Source organism: Nannospalax galili, unplaced genomic scaffold (assembly GCF_000622305.1).
Source record: "Nannospalax galili isolate Female #2095 unplaced genomic scaffold, S.galili_v1.0 scaffold768, whole genome shotgun sequence".
Lineage (NCBI taxonomy): Eukaryota > Metazoa > Chordata > Mammalia > Rodentia > Spalacidae > Nannospalax > Nannospalax galili.
The window spans coordinates 3,479,371-3,500,607 of NW_008360317.1; the positions used below are offsets into that span (position 1 = coordinate 3,479,371).

The 21,237-nt window shown below is 41.2% G+C and overlaps 1 protein-coding gene and 1 pseudogene across 1 annotated transcript in view; one reads left to right on the forward strand and one right to left on the reverse strand.

Moving 5' to 3' along the window:
- Nucleotides 1-21,231, reverse strand: part of Fry (FRY microtubule binding protein) — a 479,403-nt gene extending 458,172 nt beyond the window's left edge. The window contains exon 1 of the mRNA XM_029559622.1: nt 21,149-21,231. The gene's annotated coding sequence lies outside the window, so the exon portion shown is untranslated. The remainder of the gene's footprint in view (nt 1-21,148) is intronic.
- LOC103727251 overlaps nt 20,861-21,237 on the forward strand; it is a 17,754-nt pseudogene continuing 17,377 nt past the window's right edge.

The following is a 21,237-nucleotide window of genomic DNA, read 5'->3' on the forward strand; positions in this document are numbered from 1 at the left end:
CAAAGTGAAAGAATGGTTTATAATCATCCTGTGAACAGGATTAGTGAAGAGAAGAAAGAACATCTTTCTGATCTCAAATGGTTTGGGGACCTAAATTATCTGCCTTAAACATGCTGAATAATCAGTTTTACTGAAAAACTGTCCTGTTCCAGGTGACTGGCAGGGTGGAAAAAAAATAAGGGAAAAGTCCAAAAGATTGTACCTCTAGTCTAGAACTGAAAAGAAGTGAAAAGAGGTAAAACTTTAAAGTTTTAAAATTAATTTATTTTTATTTTATGTGTATGAGTGTTTTGTCTGAATGTATGTAGGTGCACCCATGTTAAGCAATGTCCACAGAGGCCAGAAGAGGGCATCGGCTCCCTGGAACTGGAGTTACTGACAGTTGTGAGCTGTCGTGGGGGTGCTGGGAAACAAACCCATGGCCTCTGCAAGAGCAGTCAGTGCTCTTAAGCACTATGCCAGGTCTCCAGCCCCAGGAGAAACATTTAAATGTTACCCAAGGACAATAGTGGAAGCTGCTGTTGCAAACATATCTCCCCATAGGACAGAAAATGTTTGAATGAAACAGCATTTTACTATGCTATTCACAGCCACTTCTGCATAACTATATAGAATTTTTTTTTTTTGTCTTTTTGAGACAGGGTCTCCCAGTAGCCCCAGCTGGCCTGGAACTCACCATGTAGACCAGGCTGGCCTTGAACTCACAGAGCTCTACCTGCCTCTGCCTCCTGAGTTCTGGGATTAAAGGCATGCGCTACCACACCCAGCTAACTATATAGAAAATTTTAATCAAGAAAGCCAGGATATTTAGTTTCTTACATGCTAAAATGTATCTACTCATAATTCTGAAGACAGCATGCTGTGAGAGCCATAATAAAATATGGATGTACTGTGTCTATTCCATGAAAGAACAAATCAACTGAAAATAAATTAAAGGGCTAGAGAGATGGCTCAGAGGGTAAGAGCACTGACTACTCGTCCAGAGGACCCATGTTCGATTCCCAGTGCCTACATGGCAGCTATGAGCTGCCTTTAACTCCAGTTCCAGGGGGATCTGAAGCCCTCTTCTGACCTCCGCAGCACTGCACGACATGGGTGCACTCACATACATGCAGGCAATACACTCATACACATAAAATAATAAATAATATATATTAAAAAGAGAAAATAAATAAAAAATGATGTGTTCATATTGTTAAGTATGTATGAGGAAAGTTGATTTCTTTTTAAAAATATTTTATTTTTTAATTTTATATGTATGAGTATATTGCCTGCATGTGTGTAAGTGCACCCATGTCATGAAATGCCTACAGAAGTCAGAAAAGGGTGTCGGATTTCCTGGAACTGGAGTTATAGATGGTTGTAAGCCATCATGTGGGTGCTGAGAATTGAACTCAGGTCCTCTGCAAGAGCAGCCAGTGCTCTTAACTGCTGAGCCATCTCTCCAGCCCCAAAAGATGATTTCTTTAGGAATTTATACATACACCAAGTTCTCAAGTTATTTAATTCATGGCCAGTACCTTAAAGCTGAGAGACATATAACTCTAAATATATTTAATCTTTCCTTTGCTTACAAAAATTACAATTACAATCATGTGAGCAATGATGTTGAGTTCTTTAAAACTCTCATTTATCTGCTTTTAGGCTTTTTATCAACTTTACTGCCAAAAGTTTTACTTATGTTATTTATTAATTTAAGCCACAATTTTTAAACAAGTTACAAGTAATGAACTAACTTCAGGTAAAGACTGAACGACTGACTTTACATGTAGTTTCCAGTGAATTCAAAACTTTATGAAATATTATTTCAGAAGTTTTCTGGTTCTGTTATGACAAATCAAAAGCTACTCTTCAACCTAAATTCATTTTTTATTTTTTGACAGGGTCTTCCTAGTCCCAGCCCACCTGGAAGTCACTATGTGGACCAGGCTGGCCTCACTCTTGCAAAGATCCACTTGCCTCTGCCTCCTGAGGGCTGCGATTAAAGGTGCCTGCCACCATGTCCAGAGTCCTAAATTCATATTTGAGAATGATCAATATAAATATGCAACATTGCCTGAATTAAGGGTTGTCAATCTGAGCTGTCTTACCATTTTTTGAAGTATACATAGCACTTTCAGGGTATTCCTCCTAGACAAGAGAGGTATGGGTCTACCCAGGTAACTGTAGGAATAGCTATGCAGGAATACTATGGCAGGCATGAGAAGTAACCATGAGAATCCATGAAAAAAAAATAAACAAGTTCATAAATACAAAGAGAGAACACACATCTGTACTAACTTAGCTCAATGGACATTCTGCACACCTAGGTTTACAGATCTGGAAAGCACATCACCATGTCCACACAGATTACCCAGTTATCCAACCACAGCAAGGAAGGGGAGCTTTGGTGCTACCTACCTCTGAAGGCAGAGGGAAGCAGCTGTTTCAGAAGGAGCCCAACCAAGTGTAAACCATCTGAAAAACTAGCATATTAGAACATGGGTCTTTTATAATGGAAAATCAACGAGGCTTTATTGTAATTGTGAAGTGGTACTTTCTACACTGTGGGGGGACAAAGAGGAGCTGGGATACAGCTCAGTAACAGAGTGCTTGCTTGCTTGCTTAGTTTATGCAAGACCCTAGATTCCATCCCCAGAGTCAAACAGTACAAAACAGAAAGCATAAGCTACTGCCGATGCCAAATACATTGTTTTTTTTTTTTTAATTTATAAAACAGAAGAATCTACTGGTAATTAAGTAACAATTTAAGATCAGCTACAGAATAGATTAACAACTCATTTGCCACCTTTAGCTTTGCTTGGCCAGCACTCCATGATGGTCTTTTTCAGTGAAACAAATCCCCTTATTTAATGTATGTTTAAGTAAAAGAGAGGCCACTTCCTAGAATGGGAATTGGAATGGCCGATTTTTGTGCCCCATTCACAAAAATTTAGAAACTTCACTCAGGTTCACTGATAAGACTCGTGAGCATACCCAAGGATTAAAAGGTCAGCTGAATTCAGTCAACCAGACATCAAAGGAAAAAAAGTTACTTGGGATCCTGCTTTTAAAGACAGTACCTTCTCTACGATGGGGACATTAAGACTATTCAACTTCCAGATTGAACTCTAGTTACTTTTATTCCTTTTTGTGGAATGTGTGTGGTCTCAGTTCTTTCCAGGTAGTGTGAGAACACTAACGAATGAGACCTAGGTTTTCACAAACCAATTTCATGGGAAAAAGAGCTTTCTTATGACTTGATTTGGTTTTGACATATATTATCGCACTCTAAATGATTATTTTAGAAAGGAGGTTCTGTTTTATTTACATCATTCAATCACCCAATGTCAATATTCACAATGAACTCACTTCCCAAGTAGCAAACAAAATAAATGTCATCAGTTCTCACTCATGATTCAAAAGAAGATATATCTTTAAATTACTGTACTGGTACGGTATACTCTAGAATTTGAGAACTGGGGGGGGGGTTGGAGAGAGGCTCAGGGGTTAAGAGCAATGGCTGCTCTTCCAAAGGACCAGGTTTAGTTCCCAGCACTCATGTGGTGACTGACAATGGTCCATTACTCCAATTATAGGGGATCTGATACCCCCTTCTGGCTTCTGCTGACTCTGCACACATGTGGTGTACTTATATACATGCAGGCAAAACATTTATACACATAAAATAAAAATAAATAAATAAAAAAGAAAAGAATCTGAGAACTCTGAAGGCATATTTGGAGTAGTCATTCAGAATTATAGTGAAAGTTGTAGGAATTTATATCCTCTTGAACCACAATAAGAAACAGTCCAGTTTGACCATCCATAAGCAGTTGAGATCTCCCTACAGCCTTAAGCACATGTCAGGAGTGAACAGCCTCAGTCTCCCTCTAATTCGTGATTTCTTGGGTTCACTTTATGCTATGAAGTTGAAGGATTTGGGTTTAAAAGCCATCCTTCTGGCCCTTCCCTACTGCAGAGATTAGGTGTGTAGGATGGGAGGCCATCTAGACCTTCTTCCCTTCTAGAATTGAGTAAAATTTTTATCATACTCAGTGTAATTCTTACACTTTGGAGTCTTTAAGACCCCAGTGAAGGCACTCAAGGAGGAGAGTGTGTAGCTGGTACCAGCCAGTCTCAGACAGTGTGCCTGAGACACTGCTGGTGGGAAATGACAGGGGCCACAGATATGGCTCCTGATTTTGTAGGAAGATCTACAGTCTTCAGTGCTCTGTCCTAGCTGGAAGCTCAGAAGGCTGTGTCACCCTGTCTTCTGTTAACTGGAGAGGGAGGGGAAGTTACACATATGATTTCTTTTCAACACTCCCGGTATTCCTTTGTAGACTGAAGGAAAAATAATACAATAAGAGATTAGGTTCTCAATTTCAGTAAAAAGTATAGGGAAAAGCACATACTATAACTTGTTTGCATTCCATTGACATTTCTGATAAATACCTTGACTGTTTAACAAGCACTGAGGAGAAACTAAAACATCAAGAAGGCACTCATCCAATCTGCACTAGCCAGTAAGTGCTTGTGAGTGTCAGTGTCTGGAAAGCTTTTAAGGTTATTGGCAGATTATTCAAACAGGCTGCTGCAGTCCCCTGGGCCTGGATTGCCACTCCTGCTAAGAAATCAGGCACTTACAAAGCAAAGATGGGAAAGCATGTTCAGAGATAAGTGCTTTATGATGCCTAGATCAGAATGGACTTGCTCAGCATCCATGATGTAAGCAGAGGTCAGTAACCCTTTCTTAGGGCTTCAACCCCATTAGCCACAAAGTGCCCTGGCATGTGACAGGCTAATGATGCCCTTTAAGCAAAAGGATCTTTTAACTAGGCCACATTGCCTTATGTAACCTAACAGTTGTGATGGTCAGGGAAAGTATCATAGAGTTTGCTCTTTCAGACATATCCTGTGTCCTGAAGGACAAAAATTCCAGAATAAGAAAGGACACGGCACCAGAGAAAGAAGAGAGACACAGAAACTCTGAAGGGGTGGAACTGGCAGTCTAGGCTTCCCTGGGGGAGGAAGGGGAGGGTAGAGATGGTTAGAGAGCTGAAGCAGAACCCATGCTGGCTAGGAGGAAGGGTGTTCTGTCTCAGGGCACATTTAGTGGCTGGTGAGTTTAAGGCTTGATGCCCAACAGTGAGACAGCTAAGAGAATAAAAATATTTGAGGTTACAGAAGGACATCTTTCATTCATTTAAAGATGTGTATAGGCGTGTACCATATAGATAGGTGTACAAATACACACATCATACTTACGTCTTTTGTTCTGATTTGTTTGTGGTTTTAGCAGGAGTTTGGGGGTAAGGTAGGGACAGACTCAGGAAAAAAACAACAAAGACACAACCATCCAAAAACAAAAGAACAACAATTAGTAGGGACATATTTGAAGGGCTGTGATGTACTTTTGGAGAAACTGAGTATCAAAAACAACACACACACACAGACACACACACACACACACATGTTCATGGGCAAATATCTAAATAAAAAAAGAAGTAGGAACAGTACTAGTCAGACACCAAGCCAGATCAGAAGTGTGACAGTGAAGAAAGACTGCTCTTGCAGGCCTCTTTAGCAACAAGATTTTGGTGACCTCATTGCTTGTTAGGTGCTGAATCCGGGAAGGTAAAAGGAGGAGATGCTGGAAGCAGTCCATTTGTAAGCAGCTCCAGAGACTGATGGGGAGATGTAAACCACCATGCAGTTTGGGTATTATCCGTGGGCTTCAATTATCTTTGGTATCTTGGCTGCCAGGAGAAGCAATAATTGAGAGCCAGCTGTAGAAATGGAAATTATAAGATGGGGAGGGTGTTGGCATTTTTAATGGCAGTGTTCATTGGCAGATGGGCTTGGTTTTTAAGAGGCTGGTTGGAGGGGCTGTGTGTCTCATGACATTCACTTATTACAAGATACAAGGCAGGAAAAGCTCATTTGTACTTCCATGCCAGAGCTACTTGGAACCTTAAGACCCCCATGTAGTCTATACAAATAGTGGGAGGCTTAGCAGGTCAATCTGGGCAGAGGGAGGAGTCCCAGTGCAGAGTCCTCACTTAGTAGGAGAAGCCAAGCTTGAGCTACTGGAAAACTCTTTGAGGCACAGAGGAGGGTCTGTGTAGAGATGGATACAGTTTTAAGCCTCATTGCTGATAAGTGACTCTTCTAGTGTGTCACATACAAGGACAGCTTGATGACTACAGTCTGCCTAAAATAATCTAAGTACTAAGTGACCCATTATCATGGAAAGACAGCTGAGATAAATGTTGCTAGGTGAAAAAGCCTCTTATAAATAACATTAAAGAGATTTATTTTTGTAAACAGTATGTCCAAATGTGTGTGTGTGTGTGTGTGTGTGTGTGTGTGTGGTGGGAGGAGTAATCTGGGAAAAAATAAAAATGCGAATATGAAGTGTATTTAGGAGGTAGGATTATGGATGAGTTCTACTTTCTCATATTAACTAAATTTTCAAATGTTTCTTCACTGAAATTCCTTATGTGAGAGTATATTCTAAAAACTGTTTTTAGCACCAAAAGCTGGGGAGATTGCTCAGTGGATAAGCACTTGTCATACAAGCATGAAGGCCTGAGTTTGGACCCTCAGGACCCATGTAAAAACCCAGTGGGTGTGGCAGCTGGCCTGTAATTCTAGCATTTGGAAGGCAGAGACATGAGAGCCCTGGAGCACGCCGGATAGAGAGCCAAGCCACATCAGCAAGTTCTGGGTGCTGGTAAGAAATCCTGCCTCAGTGAGTGGGTGGAAAGCCATTAAGGAAGACTCTTGATGTCAACCTTCAGGCTCCACAGGCATGTGCACACACATGCACCATTACATACACATCACCCCCACACGTGAACACAAAGACATGCACAGCACGCATGCACACACACACACACACACACAATGTATTAGTGCTGAAAAATCTATTCAATTACATTTTAAAAGACATTTTTTAAAATGTGTTAATCAAAAGCCACTTACCTATGTGAACTTCTGAGAATTAAAGAGCAATGTGAAAATTGATTCCTCAAAACTCCCAAGTGCCCCCAAGATTTCTTTAAGGCAAAGTCAGGGGGGATACAATATAATCTTCATTGGTCATAGTACATTTGTAAGACTGTTTAAGATCTGTTAGCTACCTGGAGCTCATGGAAGCTGTAATTAAATGCACTCTTTCTGTTTAGTCAATGCTTCAGGAGAAACTAGAAGCCTATATGATTTTCTTCTTACTTAAGACAATGTATCCAGGATTCAAAGGCTCAAAAATAAAGCTCACAAATAAAGATGATAGTTCCCCAATCCTGGCCCAGGAGTCTTGAATGGAAATGTTTTTCTTGTTCTACTTTTGGGGGTTTTAATTCCACTGCTGTATGAGTGGGTGCAATCTCCTGCTGGGAATAAAACTGCTTCACCCCCTTCCTTTTAAAATGTGTTTTCTTTCTGCTTCCCACTCAAGTAGTCCTTCACGTAAGGAAGAAGAGACAGGTCTCTGAGGGAAAAGAGTTCTAAGTTGGCTTGTGGCAGTAAGGGAGCTGTGCACATATGTGATATGAAGAGTGAAGAGAGGGCTTTGCTTTGACAGCAGCGGGAGAAAATATCTGCAACTTTGACTAGATCAGTACACGGGAGGGACTTCCAAAAGCAATAAAAGCAGCAACAGTAATGGTAGCATTGGTGCATAGACACCTGAGGCAAGTGACCTAAGCTCAGGAAACCTACCAGGGGGACATGAACAGACAGCAGACATGGAAGCTAAGGCACAGGAATGCTGAGCACGCCCCATAGGAGTGTACTGTCATCATGAAATGACAGTTCTTAGGATAGTTTGGGCTCTATGCCTATCTCCTTCATGGGCTGTCAGGGTGACTTTGGGAAACTACCTAACCTGTTTGTTCTTCAGTTTCCTAATCTATAAAACAGAGATAATAACAGACTCTACCACATGGGGGAATTAGATGATACAGAGGGAATGTGAAGCCCTTAGGGTGATACCAACCTCACAGCCTCCAACAGTCATTGATTTCTTCTTATGCCGTGGTGAGGGGACAGCGAGTCCAGATCAGTTTGAGTGACAGATCTTTCTATGCCACAAATACCCAACATTGTCACTATCAGTCTCTCAGTATCTGTGTGAGACTGGGGCCCCAAGGATATGAAAATCTGAAGATGTTTAAGTCCCTTATATAAAGTGGTTTAGTACCTGCATAGGCATACACACACCCTAGCATATTCTTTAAGTCCTCTCTAGATGACTTACAATAGTGAATACAAGGCAAATGCCATGTAAATATTAGTAGTTGCTATACTGCACTGTTTAGGACCCAGCTTCTTAAACTGTGTGTGTTATATAGGACTGACCTCCAAGTCAAACTGCCATCATCTTCATGAGTTTAGCTGTACCTCCTTGCAAAAGATCATCCCAATTGGGCTTGTTGACTATTGGCATTCCTTCTTAGAAGGGGGACAGGGAGGGTCATGGGACTCTCATCTGAGTGGTCAGCCTGTCCTCTCAACCAACTGTATATAATTTTTCCCCAACTTCACATAGCCTCAGGTTTGGGGAGGGGCTACAGTATATGGGCTGAGAAGGAGTGGGGTGGGTCTCCATCTACAGAGCTTTGGAGAAGCTATCATCCATGCAGGGTGAAGACTTTCCAGTGTGGTTGCTTTGGAGTCACCCATGCTTTTGTTAATAATTCCTCACTCATGTTCTGTAAAGTAAGCCCAATAAACTCACTGGTTCCTCTGGGTGAACTTTGATGGAACCAAACTTTGTTTTGCCATTGGGCTTGGGAGGAGGTGAGTAGATATTACCTAGTCCCCCCTCCCCACTTCAGGCGAAAATTCTCACAACAGTGGATCACAAAAAAAGTGGCAATAGTAAAAAGTTTCTGAACACACAACAGTAAAAAAAAAAAAAAAATCATTCAAAATCAAACCTGTAAAGCCTCTGTGGTGTTTCTGGCAGTGCTCATCTGAATTGTATCATGTGACTTCCCTACAGCCTTGGTACTGAACGCAGCACACTTTGCAAGGTATACGCCATCATACCACACACCACCTACAAGCACTGCTTATGATACCTCAGCTCCTATTTGAGATGACTGTATGTTACACATTACAATGTTCTTACTGTTCATACAAAGTGTTTTGCTTTTATAGAAGTATAATGACAATTACAGAAATCAAAGACTTAATATTTTCCTACCGTCATTCATCATCTAACTATCACATGAGTGTATCTTTGGGCTGTGTTGTGTTAGAATGGTTTATTTTGTTGTTGTTGTTGTTGTTTTGAGACAGGGTTTCCCTGTAGCCCCAGATGGCCTGAAACTTGCTATGGAGATCAGGCTGACCTTTATCTCATAGAGATCTGCCTGCCTCTGCCTCATGATGCTGGCATTAAAGATGTGTCCCACCACACCTGGCAGAATGGCTGATTTAAAAAAAGAAACTGCTGCTTGACTTGTAGCTTAATTTTTAAAAAGGCATTAAAGAATTTGGGCTTAAGACTAGAACAGAATTTCTGAAATAGCCCTACACATACTTTTTACCATTTTATATTATGTATTTATAAGAAGCAGCATTCTCAGCATTGATGATTATAAAAATATTGATCAACTCTGAAAAACACTGAGGATGCTCTATACCTGCAGTATCTAACAATTATACGAGATTTAATTGTTTATGTCAAAATAAATACATCTATGTCAGTATGCAAAACTGCCATTATGTGTACACCAAAGAATCATTTTAAAATAAATTTTTTGGATGAAAAGGGGTTGCAAGTGGAAAATGTTTAAGAAGCCCCAGTTTAGGAAATAATGAAAAGTAAAAAGAATTCCATACATGTTCAGAATTTTCTCCCCAAAATTTCTGTGGCAAGGTTCACTGATTCTGATAGAATCAACTTTGGATGAGAACTTACAATATAGCTATCACTCCACAGCCCTCAAATTCCTCTTCTGGTAATTTTGCTGACCAGGAGAGGTATTCTCCATTTCCATGGGCACTCACAGAGAGATTTTCCACCTCTAACTCCAACAGGGGTGAGAGAAACAACACTGAAGGGAACATTTCTTTGGGATTGAGACTACATTTCAGTACTCTATTGGTTACATTTTCTGTTGCTATGTTAAAACACCATGACTGAGGCAACTTATGGAAGGAAGAGTTTATTTGATTCTCGGTTCCAGAGGGACAAGAGTGCATCATGCTGGGGTAGGCATGCAGGGCAGGGGGTGGCAGGAGGCAGCCTGGGCAGAAAACTGAACACTCACATCTTCACGTAGGCACAAGAAGCAGAGAGAGACAATCTGGAATTGGGCAAGGCTAAAGTCCACCCCTAGTGATGTGCTTCCTCCAGGTGGCCGCACCTCCTAAAGGCCCCATGATGCTCCCCAAACAGCACCACCAAATTGGGACCAAGTGCTCAAATACTTGGAGCCTGTGAGTGACATTCTCACTCAAACCACCACAAATACTATGATAGATAACCTGTTTTTAAGAGCTACAACAATCCAGGCATGGTGAAACACACCTGCAATGCCAGCACTGGAGAGGCTGAGGCAGGAGGATTATGAGTTCCAGGACAACTTGGTTATACAAATAGACCCTTAGAAACAAAAATGAGAGAGAGAGAGAGAGAGAGAGAGAGAGAGAGAGAGAGAGAGAGAGAATGAGAACACATCATCCAATTAACTGCTTATATACCATCGTGTCCAATCTGAAGTCTGTGGTAGATGTTTTTGTACCATCTGGAAAGATATCAAAGTTAAAAAAGAAAATCTGTATATGTAGCTCTGTCTTTAGTGGTTTCTGATATAGCCCATATAGTCCTGACTTTTGTCAAAATGAACCTTCCATGTGATGATGTAATGCTGGCCTCCCCTTCTTCCACCCCAGGCTAAAATCTGAGTACATATACCACATAACAACTCATACATCAATTCTTAAGTAACCTTTCATTACCCATGCTCGTTCATGTATTTGTTACTCTGTCTTTCAGTATTTCTTTATGATGCTCATCATTTTGTTTGTTTTGATTTTTTAATTTTTAAAAAATATTATTATTACTTATGTTGTATGTGTATATTGCCTGCATGTATGTAAGTGCACCTGTGTTATGCAATGCCCACAGAGGTCAGAAGAGGGCATTGGGTCCCCTGTAACTGGAGCTAGAGATGGCTGTTAGTTGTCATGTGGGTGTTGGGAATCAAACCTAGATCCTCTGCAAGAGCAAAAAGTGCTCTTAACTGCCAAGCCATCTCTCCAGCCCCTTGTTTCAAAATTTTGAGTCAGGGTCTCACTGGGTAGCCCTGGCTGACCTAGAACTCTCTATGTAGACTAGGCTGGTTTCATACTCACAGAGATCCTCCTGCCTCTGCCCTTTAAGTGATTAAAGGCATTTGCCACCACACCAGCTTGATGTTCATTGTTTTTTTGCTTTTCAGCTTTCTTTATTACAATGCATCTCTTCTTTAGGATATTAAGAATAGTCAGAAATATTACTTGCTTTCATCTGGCATAAATATATAATCATCATTTCTTTCTTTCTCTCATTCCCTTCCTCCTCCCAGTATTAATGCTATGATCTAACTATTATAATATTTGGTTATGACTGAAATATGTTCTTTTCCTTACTGTTTTTGAATTGTTAATTTTTCCTAACACATATTAAATAATTGACCTTTCTCCAAGGCTTTGTCTGTCTGTCTTAAATTAGGTTTACTAAATAATCTAAAAATGAAAATATGAATTTTCTGTACTATTATTTTTAGTCATCTAGTTTTCAAAGCAATGTTATAAAATTTTAATGTGGCTATTTGTGATAAATATTTAAGACAAGTTAGCTTCATTGGTTCTATTTGTTAACTGTTTTGATGTTTTTGGTTCTTTATACTTGATTACATAACTATCAGATTGGGGCTTTTTATTCATAATTAACAGGCGCCTCTGAGCTCAAAGAATCTTTGACAATTTCTGTGTCTACCAGTTAACCAATATTTTTTTATTCAACAAATACTAAGCTGCAGCAGGCATATTGATAGACTGTAGAGTGAAAAAATAAGCAGAAGATGTCTTTTCTCACCTTACCCCCAAACGAATGCAATTCAGATTCACTAAGATTAAAGTTAAGCTGCAATGTAAATACTTGAAACAGTTCCAGGAAGCTTCCCCTAATTTCTTGTGCCTTCTCCTACTACTGGGTCTCCCTTATAAGCATCAGTATAGACAAAAGGCTCCAGGAAGCCAAGGACTTAAGAATACTTCTGTGTATTACTTAATTGGACTGAATGAGATGGGCTAATTCTTGGGTTGTACTGTAGACTAAAGGCTACAGAAGTCCAGAATGAAAAATGCTTATCCAGTTAAAACACATTCTTCCTAGGTGTGGGCAAACCCAAGGACACTCCTGACCAACATCACACCCAGGTCATCCATACATCCATCCTTTTGATGGCCAGTGAAGAGCTATGTTAGTCTGGAAACACAATAGGGGAGCATCTGTGATTTAGGAAAGACACTCCTGCAATTTCTATAATGCAGATAAACTCCAAAAGGAGATGTGTACAAAGTCACAAAGTGGAAACAGGTGCCATCTCTAGTTTTCACTGTGAAGGAATTACCTTCATATTAGATTAGCTTCCTGCTTTTTTTCGGTATTGTTTCTTAATGTCAAGAGTCTAAGGAAAAAATCATTAGATTATAAAGGCACTATAATCATTAATTAACCCCATAAAAACAAGTCCTGAGGCTGATGTAACCAGTCACTTAGCAGCGAGCCCTACCACTCAGCCTTCATGCACTCCTGCCATCCTCATGAGTAACATCCCGAGTCTAAGTGTGTCCATTACATTCACTGCCTCACTGCCACCCTCTGTCATATTTTAAGCATTCAGCACCAAGGCTTATCACCATCCCATAGTCTGTTAACTGCCTTCCTATAACTTACCCGGCACCACTGCATACACACACATCATCTAAACAATACTGACATGAAGTCGAGAAGAAAAACATGTTTGATGCTGCTTTGAGTAACATGTAGTAATGAACATGTAGAAACCTACTCTGGAGCACAAAATTTGTAATACAAAATTTACTTCATATACACACACACTTAAAAGTTTAACTTTCATGCTTTTGATTTTGATATTCCAAATGTACAGTGAATAAGGACATGCCCCAGACATATGGCATCTTAAAGACTTTAAGATCTTATGCCTATTAAAGTATGTGCACAAGGGTTGACTAATTTTTATGGTATTCTCATTTATTCTTTTAATTTTATACACATATACAATGTATTTTGATCATATCCAGCTTCCCTTTCCCCTCCAACTTCCCCTGCACCCACCAATACTGCACCCTCCCAGCTTTATCATCTCCTCCTCCTCTTCCTCCTCTTCCTCCTCTTCTTTTAGTAACCCACTGAATCTAATTAATATAACAGGCATAATTAATTAATATTATATAATTAATTAATAGACACATGGGGGTCAGATTATCCACTGGGGCATGGGCTACCTACCAGGGGCCACAATCCCAAAGAAAAATGACTCTCTTCCCGCCACCAGCAGCCCTCAACTGCCCATAGCTCAAGCCGGAATTTTGACTAGACTGTTCTTCTCCAGGTTTTGTACAGGTAACCACAACTGCTGAGAGTTTAGGTGTCATTAATCTGTAACAGATTTATGTGTCTTGGCTCCTTTTCATTCTGATGGTTCACCATACATCTGGGGATCTTTTAAATAGTACATGCTTTCTGGCTTTTTCTATTTCTCAGGATAAACACTGTACACCTGACACTGTATCCATTAAAGACTGAGTGTAGCAGAGCTGGGCCATCTGGCATGGTGACTCATATTTAATTAATGTTTACTGAATGAGTATATCCGTCAGACCCCAAGGGAGGTGTCTCTGTTCCTTTGATAGGACATTCTATGTGTCCATAGGCCTAATTCATTAGTTAACCATTTAAATAAAATCCCCATGTATTAATCCTAGGTTTTATTTTCTGCATTCTGGTGTTCTGCTATCTCAGAGTCTTGCTGACCTGAGGGATCTCCCCATACCACTCCCTACCCTGGGTTAGCCAATGCCTGGAGAGAATATGGGCTTACTATAGACCTCAAATGCAAGCCAATCAGAGCCCACCCCACCACCTCTTCAGTAGCCCTTCCATCCTGGGTCACTATCACTCTAAGGACAGGCATTGGGCAATCAGGGACGATCTCTCTACAGAGAGCCTGCTGAACTGATTCAAAGTAGCCAGTCTCAATCTTTCTACCCTGCCTCACCTGTTTCTGCCCACACTGCTCCTCACATCTTCTGCCTCTTGACCTGGTGCTTCTACAGGTGGAAGCCCTGTGTAGTGTGCCAAGCCTCTTCCTTCTAGGGCAATGTGAGTAAAACAAACATCTTCCGCAGCGATAATCATTTCTGTGTATATTATACTAGATTAAAACAAATCTGAGGCATCACAGAGCATCCCACATAACTACAGAATTAGTTTTCTTCCATCCCATCTTCTGCACTCAGCAAACAAGTTTTAAACTTTTTTTGTAATTTACATTGCTTTACCCATGCTAAAAATACTTAATATAAAAACAATTATATTTGTTTTATCAGTATATAACTAAAGGACTCAATTAACAATTGTTTCCTCCTAGATAAATGGGCCAGATCTGGGGGTCTGGAGAGAGGGCTCAGCGGTTAAGAGCACTGACTGCTCTTGCAGAGGACCTGTGTTCAATTCCCAGCACCCACATGATGGCTACGAACCGTCCTTAACTCCAGTTCCAGGGGAATCCGAAGCCCTCTTCTGACCTCCGTGGCATTGCATGACACGGGTGCACTCACATACATGCAGGCAATACACTCATACACATAAAATAAAAATAATAAATAAAATATTTTTAAAAAAGAAAAAAAAGAGCCAGATTTGGTCTACTATCATTTCCATTCACAGACCCACAACTACACTTTAACAGTGCCACTTGTAGTTGGGGACATGTGATGAACCTTCACCCACATCCATTATTCTCCCCTCAATGAGCACTTAGAATGTGTCTTAGAAATCTACAAGTGTCCTCTGTTTGTGAGATATGTGTGCAAAGGTCCCACTTTGACTGGGATGGAAGGTTTGCTTTTGCAGGCCCAGTGATTCCACTGTGGTTCTCTGGGCAGTGTGAATTCACTTCACGTCCTTGGGAATGCTTCGGAGCCACTCGGACAGTGTGCCTGCCATTCCTTCTGTTGCCATCTTTGTCCTGTGCTTCCTGTGCTTGGTTTAGAATCACACTCTGCATGAGCAGGTGCACCGAGAAGACAGAGCCACTGACAGATGAAGATCTGTGCTGTCCAGCAAGACTGACTTGCCTCCCTCCCCTGCCCTCCCCTGCCCTCCCCTCTCCTTCCTTCTCTCCCTCCCTCCTCTCCTTTTTTTCTTTCCTTCCTTTTTCCTCTGCAACATGTCAAAATATAAATATGGCTCTTTCTGGCATTAAAAAGCAAGGCCCTTATGTGGGCATATAATTTCTCAGGGTTGTATATCCAGGCAAGGTCAGAGCACTGACCTCACATCCAAAGGGCCCTACTGAAGAAAAAGGCATTTCCCTGATGATTATGTTTTATGTTAAATGTGTATAAGGAACAGGATGTGAAACTGGACTAAGTGCAGAGTTTAAGTAATTTAGGACACTTGAAAGGACCAAGCTATAAATTCCTTCAGTAGAAAATGGTAAAATGACTAGATTTATTCTACCATGATCTAGCTTTGTCGCTAGCATATATTTTGGATAGGGATTTGTAAATCATAATCTAGGACCTAATGATGACCTGTCATTCTTTTCTGTATTTGACATTCCTGCAGGTGTCAGAATTTTACATCAGAAGTGAACTGGAAGGGTTTCCAAGTCTTCCATGGGAAGATGTTCAAATTCATTCATTCTATAGATAATTACCAAGCAGATTTATTATGTGTTACAGACTGTCCCAACTGGTTGTCATATAAATACAGAACAAGACACGAAAAGTCTTTGCCTTCTTGGAGCTTACAGCTAACAAGCAGATTAGTATATTCCACTGATATTTTTCCATATTTGAAACACTCTAAGACCAGTGTATGTTTTAATACTGAGGGTGTGTTAACATTACTGACAATTTGATGGCAGTCCTGGCACATGCATGCCCATAGGCTCAGTCATAGTTTTCCATTTGTTTTCACTTTTATTGATCTGTGTGTTGTGGAACTCTGTCCTCTGGGAAAAATATGGCATTGCCATCTTTAAATTAGAGCATCTGTATTGTTTACAGGAGATCGGCACAAGACTGGCTCCACTCACATTGGGGAGGTTACACTAGGTAACATAAGACTCCACCTCTCCCTAGGATGTACCAGCAGATAACAGCTGACGGTGGACACCCTTCTTCAGTGATGTAGACACCTGTAAGTTGTCCATACTCCTCTAAGTAACCCAAATTAAACTTATTGGTTCACCCAAGCTACACTTGGTTAGAATCATTTCTTTGGTCTGTCATTGGTGCCCTATCTGGGGTAAGCAGACACGTGTTCACATTTCCACAGGGGAAATTAATGCAACAATGTGCCATTTAAGCTGTTTTTTTTTTTTAAGATTATGCTATGACTTGGCAATGCAAGATATAAAACTATGTATGCACCTAGGCATGGAATAGAGCAGTGTGGGCACAAACAGCTTATTATTAAAGGAAACATTTATCTTTGATTGGTGAAAAGCAAGATCAAAATGCTTTACAGACTGAAGACACACACCAATGAAGCTATGTTACTGAAGTTCCTACATACACACTGTTCATCACCACCCTAGCAATGCTACCAAATGAACTGGCAGGGAAAAGTACCAAAACCGATGGAAGAGATGAGGGAAACTTTAAATCCATAGGCCACTAGTATGATGTATACATAGAGTGCTGTGGGAGACCAGTGTTAAAGTGGTATGTCATAAAACTGTCTAGATTGGGGCTGGAGAGATAGCTCAGCAGTTAAAAGCACTAGCAGCTCTTACAGAGGACCCAGTTTTGGTTCCCAGCATCCAAATAGCAGGTAACACCCCTCTGCAATCCCAGTTCCACGGGAATCCATCACCCTCTTCTGGCCTCTGCAGGCATTGCATGCATGGGTACAAATACATACATACAGGCAAATCACTCACACACGTAAAATAAAATAAATTAAAAAAATTTAAATTGTACAGATTTTTCACTTTCTTATATAGCATAAAGATACCATGCCTTGAGTTGATGGTATTTTAGAGCTGATGAAATCTGAACAAAACAAGATGGAGTTCTAGTTTCTGAGAAGTTTTAGGAACTTCTGCAGAGTGTGAGATTGTTGGGTTTTGACAGTTTAAAGCTCATGATATATTTGCATGTGAATAATTTTAGGAAACAGGATGGTTTTGATGATTCCACATGGTTTTTCAGATCACTACTAATTTAAATCCCAGTGACCATTATCCAAACAATGTTCTTGGCACATCTTCCATTCTGGGGCAAGAGTGTGACAACGATCACACCTCATGCTTGACTTGCGCTATTAGCTGGTGCTGCTCCAGTTTCGGGTGGATTTTTAAGTTTTTTGGTATTTTTTTAATTTTTTTTTGAGACAGGGTTTCCCTGTAGTCACAGCTGACCTGGAACTCACTATGTAGTCCAGGCTGGACTTGATCTCACAGAGATCTGTCAGCCTCTGCCTACAGAAGGATGGAATTAAAGGCATGTGCCAGCATGGCCGGCAATCTTTTGTTTTGTTTTACAATTTAGAGGTAACAGAAGGGAGATACTGAGGTGCTAGTCTAAACTCAAACCTTACTGCTGGTGAAGTGGATGGAGTGAATTTACTATATAGGAGGGTCTAGTTGAAGTCCCAAAGTGTACAGACAGGACTTTGAGATACTTTTTAAAATTTTTTATTTATTATTTTTATTTTATGTGTATGAATATATTGCCTGCATGTGTAAGTGTACCTGTGTTGTGAAATGCCTACGGAAGTCAGAAGAAGACATTGGATTTCCCTGGAACTGTAGTTACAGATGGTTGTTAGTCACCATGAGGGTGTTGGGAATCGAATCCAGGTCCTCTGCAAGAATAGTAAGGGTTCTTAACCACTGAGGCATCTCTCCAGCATGAGATTCTTAGTACTTAGAGTAATAGCAATCAAATGCCAAGTGTAAGGTTAGTCCAAGTAGCATATGGTCATAACTTAAAAATGCATTTAAAAAATATTTTATCATTTTTATTTTATATGAGTGTATTGCCTGCATGTGTGTAAGTGCATCCATGTTGTGCAATGCCCACAGAGGTCAGAAGAGGGCGTTGGATCCCTTGGAACTGGAGCTATGTGGGTGTTGGGAATTTAACCCAGGTCCTCTTCAAGAGCAGTCACTGCTCTTAACCACTAAGCCATCTCTCCAGCCACACATTTATTTATTTTAACTTTTAGCACTGTAAATTATTTTGAACCAGAGAGTTGAAAACCATACCAAAAAACAAAACTCATGTGTGCGCGCGCACACACACACACACACACACACACACACACACCCCTAGGAAAGAAAATCCCCCGCCCCCCAAAATGGCTGTAAATTACAATAGACACCATTTTTCTCAAGCACACCTTCAAAATTTACTGAATCACAATTGTGACATGTTTTTCATGCTGTTCAGTCAAGAAACTGCCTTAGCATAAAAGCTAATATCAAATTAGAAACAGGTGTGTAACCACATTCATCACCAAGGCAAAAGGGTTTCTTCAAGGTAGACATATTTCAGCAGTGTTGACAACAGGTCATAGTATATAGTAGCATTCCCCCACTGTTGAAAAGGCCTGGTTCACATCCCTGGAGACCTTACATTAATTCCTTCTTTGATCAGTACTCAGGGATTCAGGGAGTCCCTGGAATAACGCTACTTTCCCCAACAACTTCACTTCAGGTTTTCCTTCTAAGTGGGCCAGGCTCTGTCAGAAATTCTCTGACAGTTGGGACAGTAGGATAAGTGAGCCAGTGTGAACACTGCAGGGGTGTGTTACTGCCAACCAGCCTCAGATGACAGAGAATAGAGACTGCTCCTTAAGTGCCAGAGAAAGAAGCAGTTGGTGAACTGTCTTCTGAAAAGGTAAGGGATTAGAGACTTAAAATCAGACCTGTGGTGATGGAGCTTGGGAGGGCTATCTGGGGTTACCCCTCCATGCACATGCACACAGTGGCCCACAGGGAGAAGAAACTCTATAAAGAAGTCTGATATGCCAAGCCAGCCAATGACATAGTATACGTTGCCATACTTAAACTCCCTACTATATCACAACAGGAAAATTCACTCTCAAAAATTGGAAGACATCACAGAACCATGGTCGAGAACAGTGGCAGGCAGTCAAGCAGACCTAGATGCACATCTTACCTGTAGCATTTACTTGCCACATCGTTTTGGAGGAAATGGTATAAACTAGGAGCAAGTAAGCTGGGTATGGTGTTACATGCCTGTAATCCCAGTACTTAGGAGGCTAAGGCAGTTAGACTGCATTGAGTTCAAGCCCTGCCTGAACTACATAGAGGAACCTGTCTCAAACAAACTTGCCCATCTAGTCACTCACTCAGGGATGGCAATAATAGCACACTGAAGTGATTATGAGACTATATGTGATACCCACTGAGTGTCTGACACAGCGTAAATGTTGCACCCCTTCTAAAGAAATATCCTTAAATGTGTTTTTACAAGAGATAATGTATTGGGGTGTACAGGTAAATTATAAAGACCAGAAAAAGATGTCCCTGGCTAAGGATATTATAAAGCTGCCTTATGCTTTGAATGTGTCTCAACAAGAAGAGTGTAAATGTGAAAATCCACCTGTGATCAGGAAGGAACCAGACAGATTAGAATCAAATAGAATTCAACATGTTTGTCAAGAGCTGCTAACTGCAAGACCAAGCAAAGGCTACATCTAATTAACCTCGATACAAGTCATTTTATAATAGACACATTTGTACAGTTTTGGTTAAGTCAATTCTTTTTTAAAAGCATTTTAAAAAAGATTATTTTATTTTCTGTGTTTTTGGCAGTATGTATGTATGTATGTATGCATGTATGTACATTATTTTCATGCCTGATGCTGGAGGAGGCCATAAGAGGGCATCAGATCTCCTGGAACTGGAGTTACAGATGGCTATGAATGTGGATGCCCTGTCCTCTGCAAAAGCAGCAAATGTTCTTAACAGCTGAGCCATCTCTGCAGCTCCAGTCAAGTCAACTCTAACTTGAAACATTATTTTCCTCATTACAGAAAATCTTGTAAACCAATGTTCAGCTGATCTATCTTACTTCCATAGTTGAAGATTTTTGGCTATCTTCAAATGGATACACATATTCTGTATTTTTTGTTCCCTTCTCTCGCTCTGAGAAGGGGACCATGACACTTCACAGCACCTGTCCCAACAGTAAAGGAAAGCAACCCAAATTAAAGAGCAGTAAGAAAACATTAACGAATCCACAGAACTAATTGTCCTATTGGGCACAGCAAACAAGCATCTTTGATTAGAAAGTAAAATAGGTTTAAATTTGGAAGCTCTTAAAGGTCTAGAGACTATCCTACTGGCCATGGGTTAAACCTGGTTCAGCCTGCTTGCTGCACTGTTGTAGTCAAGCAGAAGTCACAAGGTTGAGCTCTGGTTGAACTCAAGGCTTTCTGCAGAAAGCCTTCTTCCCTAGGAGATTCCCACGGAGAGCTCTACTCCAGCAAGGCTCTGTGTGTGTGAAAGGCGGTTCTGGTCGGAAAGCAAGCGCACAGGCTCACTTGCGCTCCTATCCAGCGCATGGTGTACAGGGCAGCGCGCTGATGGCCCATCCAGGCAGGGGCCTCGGGGACTATCGATCAATCAAACTCCGCACCAAACTTTCTCCAGGAACATACCCTCTTTGCAAGCACATGGAGGCTAGAGGAGGCTGGAGCGTGGGTGTGCCGTCAGCTGCAGCCCGCCCTCCTCCCCCACTGCTTCCTCGAGGGAAGCCGCCCGACGGCGCGGCCCCGCCCAGCCCCACCCACCCGCGCCGGGAGCTCCACAAAGCCACTGTCCCGGAGCAGGTCCCCGGGGCGAGGGGGCGAGGGGGCGAGCGGGGCTGGTACCTTAGGAAGAGGCCGCGACGTCGGCGCCCGGGGACGCCCGCAGCATCGCAGGGCCGCCGCCGCCTGCTGGTCCGCCGAGCCGCGACCCG